The sequence below is a fragment of the Manduca sexta genome, chromosome 18 (assembly GCF_014839805.1).
Source record: "Manduca sexta isolate Smith_Timp_Sample1 chromosome 18, JHU_Msex_v1.0, whole genome shotgun sequence".
Lineage (NCBI taxonomy): Eukaryota > Metazoa > Arthropoda > Insecta > Lepidoptera > Sphingidae > Manduca > Manduca sexta.
Window position 1 is genome coordinate 8767235 of NC_051132.1, and position 14013 is coordinate 8781247.

The 14013-nt window shown below is 34.1% G+C and overlaps 1 protein-coding gene across 1 annotated transcript in view; it reads right to left on the minus strand.

Moving 5' to 3' along the window:
* LOC119189673 overlaps positions 1 to 9644 on the minus strand; it is a 91362-nt gene extending 81718 nt beyond the window's left edge. Inside the window, exon 1 of the mRNA XM_037439987.1 lies at positions 9516 to 9644. The gene's annotated coding sequence lies outside the window, so the exon portion shown is untranslated. The remainder of the gene's footprint in view (positions 1 to 9515) is intronic.
* Between the last annotated feature and the right edge of the window lie 4369 nt (positions 9645 to 14013).

The window sequence follows — 14013 nt, forward strand, 5'->3', positions numbered from 1 at the left end:
ACCGCGTTGTGGGGTCTTTTTTGTACTTCAATATAATACTTACGTACAAAAAGAATGTCCTGTACACGATACTGTGTTCAAGTTCTTTGTCGGGGATTATAAGCCTGATTGTGTAAATGTAGTAACAAACAACATCAATTAGCACAGTATTTTTGATTTGGTATATTGGAATTTTTTTAAAACAAAGTGGATTATATAGATTTAATCTAAGATCATCCTACACGAAGAATATCTTCATGTATTCAACTTCATGATAGTCTTTCACACTACGGCATCGACCGTGAAATCGTAGATAGAAGTCAAGGCGCTATTTGTCGACCTGAGACTCCCCAATAAGCCAATCTACTTGTCAAATAAAATTATATTCGCGTGAATGGTGTGGAAAAAAGATTTCCTGTAGTATTCAGAGTTGCCCGAATCCCTCGTCAAACAGGATCGACGTTGAATGTGAATAAATGTCAGGATACGAGAATATCTTTATCTTTCAACAACTGGGAACGATTACATTGATTATAAACGAGGGTAGTTTGAAGTTTTCGTGTGATTTGAATATTTCTTACAAGTTGCGTCTTATGCCGGTTCAGCATAAATTCGACTTCGGTGTGTTTAAGTTAAAAACAATCGAAGAGACCTATCGATGTATTGGATTTTAGGTATTTACGACGTTATCGCCGTAATATTATTAAAAGCCTGATTAGGGAAACAGCAAGTGGGCCGCCTGGTGGCAAGCGGCACCTGCCGCCCATAAAGTTGTGCACTGGGGGCAACCAAGCCGTTGCCTACCAGATTCTGGTATGGACTGTAGAAGTCAATAGTTTTAATTTCCTAATCAAGTTATCCGTTTACGAGACTAATTAATACAGCATTTAAGCTTGATGTAGCCTTCTATTATTGATATCATTTTAACGAAGATTCTCGTACATCCAAATCCCTAAAACTTTACTTTTTTAAATTAGTTTTTATCGCTATTAAAAAATATATTTGTTCATTTATAATATCTCTAAATGACAAATTTTCCACGTATCCAACTCCACTCCACGTATACAAGTCCTCCGGGAGATTCCTGGTGCAAACGGTAGGCAATTTCCTCATCAATCATTCTCGAGACGCTACAACCACGACAACGCGTCATGTGAGCTTTAATTGCCGTCCCGTAATACTCAAGATTCACAAGTTTGGTAAACACCTTACATTATAAGTTTAGTAACAATTTGAAGTGTTTAGTGCTGATTTGTGAAGTTAAGCTTCGTCAAATTAAAAAAAAAACAAACACACATCGCGCATTTATTCCCGAAGGTGTATGCAGAGGCGCAACCAGGGCGCCCACTTTTAGCTTAGTATGTTCCGTCCCATGATGTGATAGGGAGAAGCCTATCGCTTATTCAGACGCAAATTTCAGACTCCTTGGACCAGACTCTTGGGTTTTTCTGCATCGTGAAATATGGCTTCGGTTTTTGGTATTATCATCTACATTTTATAACCTCTGACAGACACACCACGCTTTATTTTTTATTATAGTAAAAGAACACATTCATACAAATACAATACTATCATTAATACTATTGTCATCGCAATCATTAAAAATATTACAACAAATACTCATGTCATTAATTTCTTCGGTTCAGTAATTAACAAATAGATAACGCACTTTACAATCTATACACCGCAATCGATTAGACGCATATACAACAATACAACTGGCAACTCGGACGAAATAAAACGCCATATTACCACAATACTACGTCCGCGAATGAGGTCGCATTAATCTCCTGATCCTGAGGAATTAATAAACTGCTCGGGGCAATTTATTTCATCCGCATTTATGTTGAAATGTTGTCCTATCAAGTGACACTTGTTAAGCCATGTTGGATTCTCTAATTATTCTACGTTACGGGATTTGGGAATTGTTATTTTGTTTAATAGTTCTAGATACTCAAACACAAATTAGGCGTGTCATTATTCGTAAAGTTTTTAGTCTACTCCCGTTGAAATTATTTTTATAAAAGAAAGTTGTGTTAGTTTCACCATTTATTACTCAAGAACGGCTACCGATTTGACTGAAAATTGTTGGTAGCTTAGAACCAGGAGACGGACATAGGACACTTTTTATTCCGTTCCCACGGGAACGGGACGTCACATAAAACGTAGTATAACAAAACAAAAGTTCGTATGGAGATAGTTTAAGACCCTGGGAAGGTTATAGAATATTATCCTGGGAAAATATATAGTGCGACTTTTATTCCGGAAAAGTCCTTCACGCGGGCAAAGCCGCGAGCAGAAGCTAGTAATACGAATAAATGGCATTACGTTGTGGTGTTAATTGATTTTAATATTATAACAATGAAGAAAACATCGATAATAGTTTGAAAGTAAAAAATTCTCTGCGCTGCACTACGCCATATGCGCTGGCCCTTTGGTTTCTCGTCTCTCGGATTGACTTTATATTTTGCGAATGATATCGAGAAATCGAAATGTTACTCTAGGATGTTAAAAAATAACATATCTGTATTATCTATTGACACATCTTGATAAGGGTCTGGTTACTTGAAATTAAAAGGGTTATACCTCCGAGACCCCCTATTCATAAACTTACGTTAGTTTTACGACGTTATCACAATCCAAATCCGAACATCCCCGGGGAAATAACCTTGTTCCAGGCTAAAAATAAAAATAAGGGAAGATCAAATCCTTAAATACTTTGTTCTTTTATTTGACTTGTATTCTATTCTGCAGTAATTTAGAAAATAGTTGGTACTTGTAAACATTTGGAATTTTAAATATGGCGGAGAGTCCGTAGTTGGAATATAAAAATATAACAATAAAATGTTTTATATGCATCATGCGAATATGTGTGTATACAATTTGGCTTTCATTTGTTTAAAACGAATAATATAATAAAGATCATAACGAGTTCATATTACGGGAACTTTGTATTAAAATCTGTCCAAATTTTGCATAATTAGAGGACAATTTTGCAAAACTTTTGGAAATTCGCTGAGTTACTGCTCCACTCCATTGTTAACTTTCTAAAATAAGATTAAAATACCGAAAACTGCTAGTGTGAATGAAAACCACATCAAAGTAACCTCACGACAAAAACTACGAGACATTAAATTAAACGATGTTTTAGTTAGATTGGTGAGATTGGTAATTCGTATGGAACTATTATTTTATGGGTCTTAAAACACAAAATTATTGACTAAAAATACCTGCTTATTAATTATATCTACATGATTTTTTTTAAATATCTGGTATTTTGTTTTATATTTTAATTTACCATATACCAACGTTTGATTTTCATTTTTATTAACCGACTTCAAAAAAAGGAGGAGGTTATCAATTCGACGTGATTTTTTTTTGTATGTTTGTTACCTCGGAACTCGCTCATTTATGAACCGATTTGGAAAATTCTTTTTTTATTCGAAAGAATTTCTCTCCAGATTGGTCCCATAAAATTTTTTTCAAGATCGCTTCAGTAGTTTGGTTTTAAAATTAAAAAAACTAGAATATTTATGTTGTCCAAGAAAACGAAATCGCGAATTTAGCTTTCCTGTGACGTATTTAGTTATGTTTTTGCATTGAGTTTGGTTACCTGTACTTCTCACATACTTATACATATAGCATAACATCTTTTCCCCGTGTCAGGGGTAGGCAGAGGCGTAACATTTCATCGCGATAGTCGTACTGTGTGTGAAACATATCTGTTATGTTTTTGGGTTGGATTTAATTGACTCTACTTCTTACATACATACATATATGTATATAGCATCACACTTTTTCCCCTATTTAGGGGTAGGCAGAGATGTAACACCGCAGCGCAATAGTTATAGTATGATCGAAATATATCAGTTGTGTTTTTGCGTTAGGTTTGCTTGAATCTACTTTTTACATACATATATATAGCATCACACCTTTTCCCCTTTTCAGGGATAGGCAGAGGTGTAACATTTGAGCGCGATAGTCGTACTGCGTGCGAAACACATTAGTTGTGTTTTAGTGTTGGGTTTAGTGGACTCTACTTCTTACATACATACATACATATAGCATCACACCTTTTCCCCTTTTCAGGGGTAGGCAGAGGTGTTACACCACAGCGCGATAGTTGTACTGTGAGCCAAATATATCAGTTGTGTTTTTGCGTTAGGTTTGCTTGAATTCACTTCTTACATACATATATATAGCATCACACCTTTTCCCCGTGTCAGGGGTAGGCAGAGGCGTATAATTTCATCGCGATAGTCATACTGCATGCGAAACACATTAGTTGTGTTTTTGCGTTGGGTTTAGTTGACTCCACTTTTTACATACATACATATATGTAGCATCACACCTTTTACCCTTTTCAGGGGTAGGCAGAGGTGTAACTCTTCAGCGCGATAGTCGTATCGTGAGCGAAACACAACTATGCCATTGAGACGGTCTATTTTTTACTAACACAAAAAAGCAAAAAATAAAAATTATATTAACAAAAAATTAAACCGCCTTCAAAAACCACTCAAAACCAAAAATTAATTTCATATAACAAGTATATATTGGATACCAATTTTGGAGTCGGTGCCTAATTAAAATTGCTAGTTAAGCTAGATAAATACATTAACGAATATACGAAAACAATGTGCTGCCAGCGTACAAAGTCAACAAGTCAGATCGTCACCGGAGATAAACACACCGCCGCAGCACAGCAAATAAAAGCTATTAAGAAAATATTTAAATTTGTGAACTGTACACTACCCAAATTCTTCCCCTGTTACCTATAGCTGGGCAAATGTGGGTGTATTACACTCCCTGCCGCGAAAAAAGAGGAAATAAAAAGATGAAACACCATACATGTGCTTGGTATTACACCTTTCACTGTGTATGTTGTAGTACACGCAAACCTACTCCTTTTAATTGATTTGAAAGAAATTTAGCTCATAGATGGACTATGCAACAAATATAGCTAACTAGCAATTTTAATTAGGCACCGACTCCAAAATTGGTATCCAATATATACTTGTTATATGAAATTATTTTTTGGTTTTGAGTGGTTTTTGAAGGCGGTTTAATTTTTTGTTAAAATTATTTTTAGAAATATTTTCATACAACCGATGCACTTTGGATACTTTCATAATTAGTAATTTATTTAAAACTAAACTAAAGGATCAAATACTTTAGATCCACAATCTTAATTAATTTGCTTTAAAGTAAACTTCATGACAAACTGATAAACGATGGAATAAGCTACGAAAAATATTTCCTTGAATTTAACAAATCCTTAAAAACGTGGAAAAACGACCGTCTTAGCGGTTAGAATCTTTTAAATCGTTGAAAATACATCACGATTCACGTTTCCACACCCCTATTTCAAAGGGTAGATTTAGAGGGCAAAGGCGAGGTCAAGTAATGCATTTTATACATGTTTCGGATATTTTAAAGTTTCTTATGTTCAGAAATTGTTTGAGTTTCTAGACTGAGTAATGTTGTCCTCGGGCAAAGGCGTAGGAATAATAATAGTTTGCTTTGCATATACGAGTAGTTTTAATAAGAACTGAGCGTAATTAAATAAAACATATGAAAAAATTTACTCCTTTCAAAAACCAAAAAATGTAACATTACTTAGCAAAATATTAATTCACAATTTAGGAGTCGGTGGTCAATTAAAATTGCTAGCTGAGCTGTATGTATACATAAGCAAATATTCGAAAATACATATTCTATTTATATTGATTTAAAGCCATACTACTCAACCGGTTTTATAGAAAGTCTGTGAGCTTAATCTGAAAGTATATTCTTTCAAAAAAAAAATCCAAATCTATTAATAATGATAGATTTTTCGGGTAACAAGCTTAAAAAATAGACGTAGATTTAAGAAACTTCTCCTTTTTTTGTAGTCGATTAATTATAATAAAAGGTAATTTTTTTTTTATAATATTGGAGGCAAACTTTCAATAGATATTTTTGCATTAAATAAATCAATTGCAATCCATTTTTTGCATTTAGTTGCACAACGTGTATATATTTATCAGTCAAGATATATTTTATTTTTATTACATTTAATAGTAATATAAATAATATAATAGATTGCTCTCTTAGTTATTTAATAAGGTGCAAAATCCAACTCTTGGATAACTTTCTTCACTTCATGAGCCTCACTCCAAAAGTAATTTAGACCTTGGTGTAACCAAGGATCTAGCTAAAGCACTGTAAGCCTATTTAGCCAGTCGCTCTTTTATTCACAGAAATAAACTCGGAACGCAATTTCTTACTTAATTAAAATTGTAACTCACGTTAATACTTTTAAAAAGTTTTTTTTTTTTTCACTTTAATTCATCAAGTCTAAAAATTCCTTTCTGATTATTATTTAAGGAATATGGCTTAATGTATATAGAGTTAGTATGTGAAGCCATAGATTTATAAATGTGTATATAATTGGCAAATTGATTAGGTACCAAGCCTTATAACTTCCTAGTTTCATATCCAAACAATACTAATACGGCGAAAACAATTACAAATTTCGACAACAAACATAACTGCTTTAAATTTAAACAGATTTTCACCTTTGGCCTAACGTTTTAAAACCCATTTCGTATTTGACTCATTGTCGGCTGGACAAGTCCTATCAAAAGAATGTGACCAAAGTGAAAGGTAGTTAGGGCGCGCATTGAAAGATGGCACACTTTTCTCCCGCTACTGAAATATGCAGTCATGTGTCAAGAACTTCTTGTGATGGAATCGCCGTTGCATAGATTCCACCTCGGGGCGTAATTATTTTCTTATCTTCAAGGCATTCCGCACATAAATGGGGTGGACGATATTTTTACGTCCAAAATGCAATATACGAATAATATTTTACAAGGCGATTTAGATCTTAAGGGTTCGACACAAATGAATATTATGATGACATGACACTGTGAGCTCATTCTGCGCAGATCGGACCACCAACAGTTAAAATTTAAAATATTTTATAATTGCAAAATGAAGGTAGATATTGTAACTTTGATTTTACGGAATAACAACACCTCAGTCCCCCCCGTGACCATGAAGGCTGCAAGGTCTACGAAACGTCGGGAGAAAACTAAAATATAAAAAACCGCAATAAAATCCGAAAAGTAGTTTTAATGTTAATTTATATTACTTTTAATATTAATTTACTGTACAGTAAATTTATAACTAGTTTAGTTATTTATAACTAGGTTAGTTTAATTAAATTTTATAACATAAAATATCCCACCAGCTGAATGAATTTTGAAACAATTACACATAAACTATAAGTGTATTTAAAAACTTTTGAAAATATCAAATAAAGTGTGATATTTTAGACTTGTAGAGACATATTGTGTATTGAACAACGTGGAGATCTAAAACATAATTATTTCTTTAGGCTTCATGCAATCTTCTTTAATCAAACAGCATAATAATATAAGATTTTTTTGCTTGAAATTTTGTTCCGTTAATCCTTTGAACAATAACTAAGACTTAGTTAATCCACATTGAAAATAAAATTAGACCTAAATTATAGCTAATTTCAATCCTTGGTGGATTGTCGCTTCCTTTAACCGTGAAAGAAAACATCGTAGGGAAATCTACATACCTGAGAAATTCTCTACAGGAATTTTCGAGGGTATGTGAAGTCTACCAATCCGCACCTCGCCAGCGTGCTGGACTAAGGCCCAATCCTTGTCAGTAGTAAAAGAAGCCCGTGCCCAGCAGTGGGCCAGTATATAATACAGGGCTGATAGTATATTATATCGTAAAGAGGTGAGGTTTCTAGTGTCATGAGTTCCTTTGTAAACGATAAAATATATATTGCATGTCGGCCTGCGGGCATTCAAGATACGACGATTTTTAATTATTAAATACTACTTTTTGTTTACGTCTTCGCTCGACGACAACCATTCCCTGGATAAAACCTAGCCTACAGAACTCAGGGGTGATGGATTTTAGTAAAGATTTTTAAAAAACCTGTATAGTTTTTGAGTTTACCTATTACAAACATACAAAAAATCAAGTATACTTTCTTTACAATATTAGTTTAGTTAAAAGAGTTGCACCCACTTTTACAACCATTAAACCACGAGAACGAATCAAGCAAAATTAATTGAACTTAAACATAAGAATATGCCAAATGCTTAACTCATAACTTTCTTACAGTCATTTTTGGTTAGTTAACAAACTAATTAACCTTATGAATGATGAGACGTCACAAAAAATATTTGTAATCTGATGGCAAATTTTAAGAATTTTGCACTTCGCTGTGTTATAAGGCAAATTTTAGCCAAAATAGACCCCATGAAGGACTATGTTTTTTAATGGATATTTAGGTTGAGAGTCTGGAGAAGTGTTTGACCTACCTTAGAACCACGAAGTCACCTATTTAGATTTTTAATTTATAGTAGAAAATTTAAGTCATAATTTATAGAACGTAAGTTTTTCACTTTACAACAACATTTTCATAATTTTCATTAAAGATACGAAGCTGATTGTTTTTAGCAAAAAAGTACAACTAATGAAAATTTTGTTGCAATAAAAAAATCTTGAACAAGTCTTCTACTTTTTTAAAAAGAAAACATTTAATCGTTCAAATCGAAAATTTTCAAAATTCGGAAAAATATTCATAAATCGAAAACTATAAAAAATCGCGGAACATACATGGCGGTGATTCGAATACCCCAAGGAGTGCTCTATCTCTGGACCTCCGCTTGACACTATTTTCTGGGACACCCTGTATACTTTATTTAGATCTACAATGAATAAGGTGAAATCAGTTTATTCTGTTGGCGATTATTATAAAATGAAAATGGCGATGATTATAATCCTTCGTATGAATTTAAAAAATCAGAGGATTAAATATTGTAATGAATGTAACAACCGAAATCCAGGCTATTACTTTTTTTATTCATTATATTATTTGATTAAATTTGCCTTTTACTTGTATTATTTCATTGTATTGTACTTATCAAAGTTGAGCGTATATTTGTTTCCTGCCATTAATTTATTTGAAAACTTTATATCAAAATTTATACTAAAAAAATATCCAAAATAATGAAGGCTCTACATTTTTATAATTATTTAAAAATAATTTATTATACGGTGTTCAATACACAGCTAATTTTATTAATGGCAAAAAATATTTAAAACACTAAGAAATTATTAACTTTAAACTTTACGAAATTTAAGTGAACATTTTTTTATAAGATTACACGAATTATAATTGGGCAACCAACAATTTTAAGGAAAATTAAATGTACTTTGACACAGAATTATATTTATGAAAACAATTAATTATAACAAATCTATTTTATTATTTAAAATTTCAATCCATCCGCTTGTTTTAAAGACACATATTAAAAACTAATTGAAAATATTTTATGGCTTTTTCGATATTAAATATCTAATTTGCAGCATAATTTCACAGCAAAATAACCTTTCCAAACTTTTTAAAGTCATGATATTGCCACCTAATTTAAATACGCAACCGCGCCGTCCCGAAACCCGAAAACAAAACTTTTTTAAACAACCAAAAAATCATAACTCACCTCAAAGCTTATTTCTTCGCTCACCAAAAAAGCACAAAACTCACCGACTTAACTTTGCAACTTATAGAACTTTATTATTAATTTCCCGAGCTTTCCCACCGTATGCCGTCCGACGACCGTCCGGGAATAATTTCGACGCGGCACTGGCTACCTCCGTAGGCCTTATCCAGTATAACTTGACCCCTGACACAGTGCTGTGCATGTCTGCAACGGCATTTGACGTTAGTACCGCGAGGGGCGGGAAAGGTCAGCTTAAATTTTGTGGTTGGTTGCGGGTTTTCGTAATAAACTAGGTGTTTTCGTTAATGAAGCGATTTTAATTGTTAAAAATTTATGTGAGGATGATATTATAAAAATGGTTAAAAAAAAATTAAAGAGTTATTGACATTTGAATTTTGAACCGAGGCTCATCTGGCTTAACAATTAGGTTTCCGAGTGAGTAACTTTGAATTTCGATTTGCAGGCTTCGATAAGATAACTTTTATATAAGACAGTCTTTGTAAAAATATGTTGAGGCAGATGGAGACAGTCTCGCTCTCTGGGATGGAAATACATATAATGTGCCAAGCCCTTGGAGAGTTACAGGCGTGACAGTATGTTATGTAAAACATCTGTGACGTCTCAAAACACAATCCCCGAGAATACAAATTACAAGAGACGACCGTGGGCGGTTTATATCCAAAATTTCATAACGGAATGTGTACTAAAACAAATAATTTCTGTTAGTCCGACCGCAACACACTTTCTTTTAACATGTACGCTACACACAGGATTTAACATCGCGGAGTAATATCTGTGGAATTATAATCATCCTTAATTGCATTTATTTATGAATTGAATAACATGTAACCCATGTTTTACAATTAAATTTTGTAAGTGAACTCGTTGCATATGTCATTATAATTATAAAGTCTCGTGCTAAATTAAAACAAACAAAACACACATCACGCATTTATCCCTGAAGGGGTATGCAGAAGCGCAACCAGGGCACCCACTTTTCTCCAAGTTGTGTCCCATGATGAGATAGTGGTCAAGTCTATCGCCATATATGGCACAAATTCCAGACTCCGATCAGATACTGAGCCGAAAAACCCAAATATCACTTTGCCCGACCCGAGATTCAAACTAAGGACCTCAGAGCGCTTCCGTACCGCGCATGCAGTACAACTACGCTACCAAAGCAGTCAGTACGAAGCACGCTAAATTATGTAGTTAGCATTTTTTAATACATCAGTCTCGCAATGTTGTCGTTCTTTACGTCCGTGTGTGCCAAATTCGACCTCACTTTACGTCATCTCACCGAAACATCTAATTTCCGCAACAAACTCTACGGTCTATGTGGACCTCGGTTATGTCATTGCAAACCCTCCCACTGGACCGAAATGTTCCTGCCTCATAAAATACTCAAGATCTTGTATTTTCAGTTTTTACCGCCGTCAGACCGCTTATACTAGATTGTTCACGATAAAGAGGTATTTCTATTAAGAAAATTTCTCAGCGGGGAGTTCATCTATTAAGATTTTCTCGGAGTGGAATGAGACAGTGTAAAGATTATCTGCATTCCAATTTACAGCGGTTTCTTTATGAGTTCAGAGAAATGATCTTGTATTGGACTTTTCTTTTATTAAAACCTTGGTATATCTTATAGATAGAAGAAAGCCTATGACAATTCAAAGAGCTAGAGTACAAACGTTAAGATGCATAGGGACGGGTGAAAGGCAATCGCCTTTAGGCAAAATTTTGTTTCCAACTTTCAGTTATATATAATTGGAAAAAAGACACTGCCATACCTAAATATTATTATTAAATAAGACTTAAACCAAATTTTGTTTCCAACTTTGAGTCATATATAATTGAAAACAAAAAAGACACTGATTTATATAAATTAATTATGATTAACGTATCGCACAAAATATGTCGCTTAAAACGAAAAGGATCGACATGGAATGTGGTAGACGGCACGTCAAACTCGAACTTACATTTTCAAAGGTGTGAATCGTTTTTAAAATAAAGTACAATATTTCTAGAAATAGTTACACAGCGTTACTAAAACTTACGCAATACATTTGTAACAACACACTAGCTTTAAAGTAAGCATAACTAATTTCTCATTTAAAACGGATTAACTAGAAGTGCAGTTAGGCGTAACCATCTGTTACCTGCCTAATTAAGCAACGTTACATTAACTTCCTTGTAAATTTAACATCATCTGTTTTGGCGAAACCAATATAAATTGAGCCATACATTTAAACAAAATTCGACTTCGAATAAGGCTAATTAGGAATGAACATTATGAATTGTTTAATTAGGAAGGAGAGTGACTGATTTTGTGAATACTATTAATAACTAACTAAGTGCGCGATAGCCTAGTTGGTTGTGGAACGGACTGCCGAGACGAATGTCCGCAGGTTCAAAACTCAAGGTCACACACCTCTGACTTTTCTTAAATTATGTGTGTATTCTTTGTGAATTATCGGTCGCTTTAACGGTGAAGGAAAACATCGTGAGGAAACCTGCATACCTTAGAAATTCTCTACTAGGAATTTTCGAGGGTATGTGATGTCTACCAACCCGCACTAGGCCAGCGTGGTGGACTAAGGCCTATTCCCTCTCAGTAGTAGAGGAGGCCCGTGCCCAACAGTGGGACAGTATATTATACAGGGCTGATATTATTATTATTTATTAATAACTAGCTGACCCGACAGACGTTGTCCCGTCTTAACTATGAATTTGTAGCGCGCATTCTGTCAATCGCTGAAAGTTATATAAAATTATTATTTTCGTTAAGTTTTCTAATTTTTCGCGCAATTATTATTTAACCCAGAATCTCAGAACGGTGTTGTAGGCGTTCACGCACGCCTCTGAAGCACTTACCTATTCTTACTTTTTATAGAAATCGTTTATACAGTTTACATCTTCTCATTTCATCCTTGTTTACATGCAATATATGTATTTACACGAAGCAACTTAATACTCATTAGGTAAATTAACTATGTGTGCAGAATTATTTGTTCTTTCCACTGTGTACTTATTGCGCGATCCAATATAAAGTACATTAAATAATTTCAGCCCTGCAGTAATAACCATGTATCAAAGTTGACCTAGATGTTGCACCAACAGATACGAGATAGTGGGTTCGATAATCATTATTTTTAATTAATTGCTTCCCGCCGGCCCGATAGTCATTACCTCCACTACCTCTTATTTTGTTGGAAAGTAGAATGTGTTGATATACTCAATTTATAGCTAAGTGCATATTGCTCGCGGCTTCAATCGCACGATAGACCTCCGTAATAAAAATTCTGTTGTGTACATTTACAGGATAATAGCCTATATTTTAACCAAGGGGCTGATGCGATTAAATTGTTAATTTTAACAGTTTTTGATAATGCCATCACTAAAATTTTTATGTACGCTAATAGTTTCGTCAAAGACTGATTGTGACGGCGACAAGATGCTGGACATTAGTAATGTATAAACAAAATAAACTCAATTTCGCTCTCAAGTGTGTTTTCAGCTGAGACGCTCTCAAACGATTGTCGTCATTTTAGGATAGTCGCTACTTAAGAAATCCATACAGACATAATTTCAAATGACATTTCAAGTCACAATACGAGTAGGTATATTATGATGAATTTTGTAAGCTAACTTTTGTTTATGTAGCAGCGCTGACTCAGCTGAGAACAAGCTCTTAAATAATAATTAAAGCGTGATTCATTAAATAGTTCAATACATTAAATGTCTACTTGAGATGATACTCAAAAGTAAGATTGGTTTTATTAATACGCCCAGTCTTCGCGCTCGGTGCTCGACTTTCATAGAATCAAGCTCCATCGTCGCGTCGCCCTTACCCCGTCTGCTTTTTGACGAAACCTTAACTTGAGATACCGCACCAGGACTTGGCCTATTTGGGTAAGTACCCAAAATTTCACCAAAATTCAATAGTGACAAGCACACTGACAAAATCGCTGAATTTACAGTGGCTAGAAGCAAACAAACTAACTCGAAACTAGAAATCGAGCGTGCGTTAGGCACGAACTAGATCCTGGAGTTAAGGCACGTCACATATTGACTTTGTCATTCTAGTGTTACCCGTTTGGATAGTGTTAATTTTGAACATACAAATAGATATATAACTTTTATTTAGCACCAATTAAGTATGTTTTTTTAAGTTTATTTAATGTATAAGCTTAGAGGCTTTTAATCCACAAGATTATGGCAGCCTCATCGTATCCTAAAACTAATTTGACAGAAATGGAAACATTTTATGTCCCTTTTAGCTTGCTTACAAATTTATATATTTTAATAGCAGCTTCACTCTAAGGTGTAGCGAGGTTTGTTTGAACCACACCCCACCACTTATCTTGAAGAAAAAAGTTAAACATACTTATGAACTATAATACCTATTAGCCAGTCTAACAGAAGGCGGACAAAATGTTAAGAGAGATCTCTCTTCTGCCAACTATAGGATGCGATCATATGTACCAAGAGGATCGTG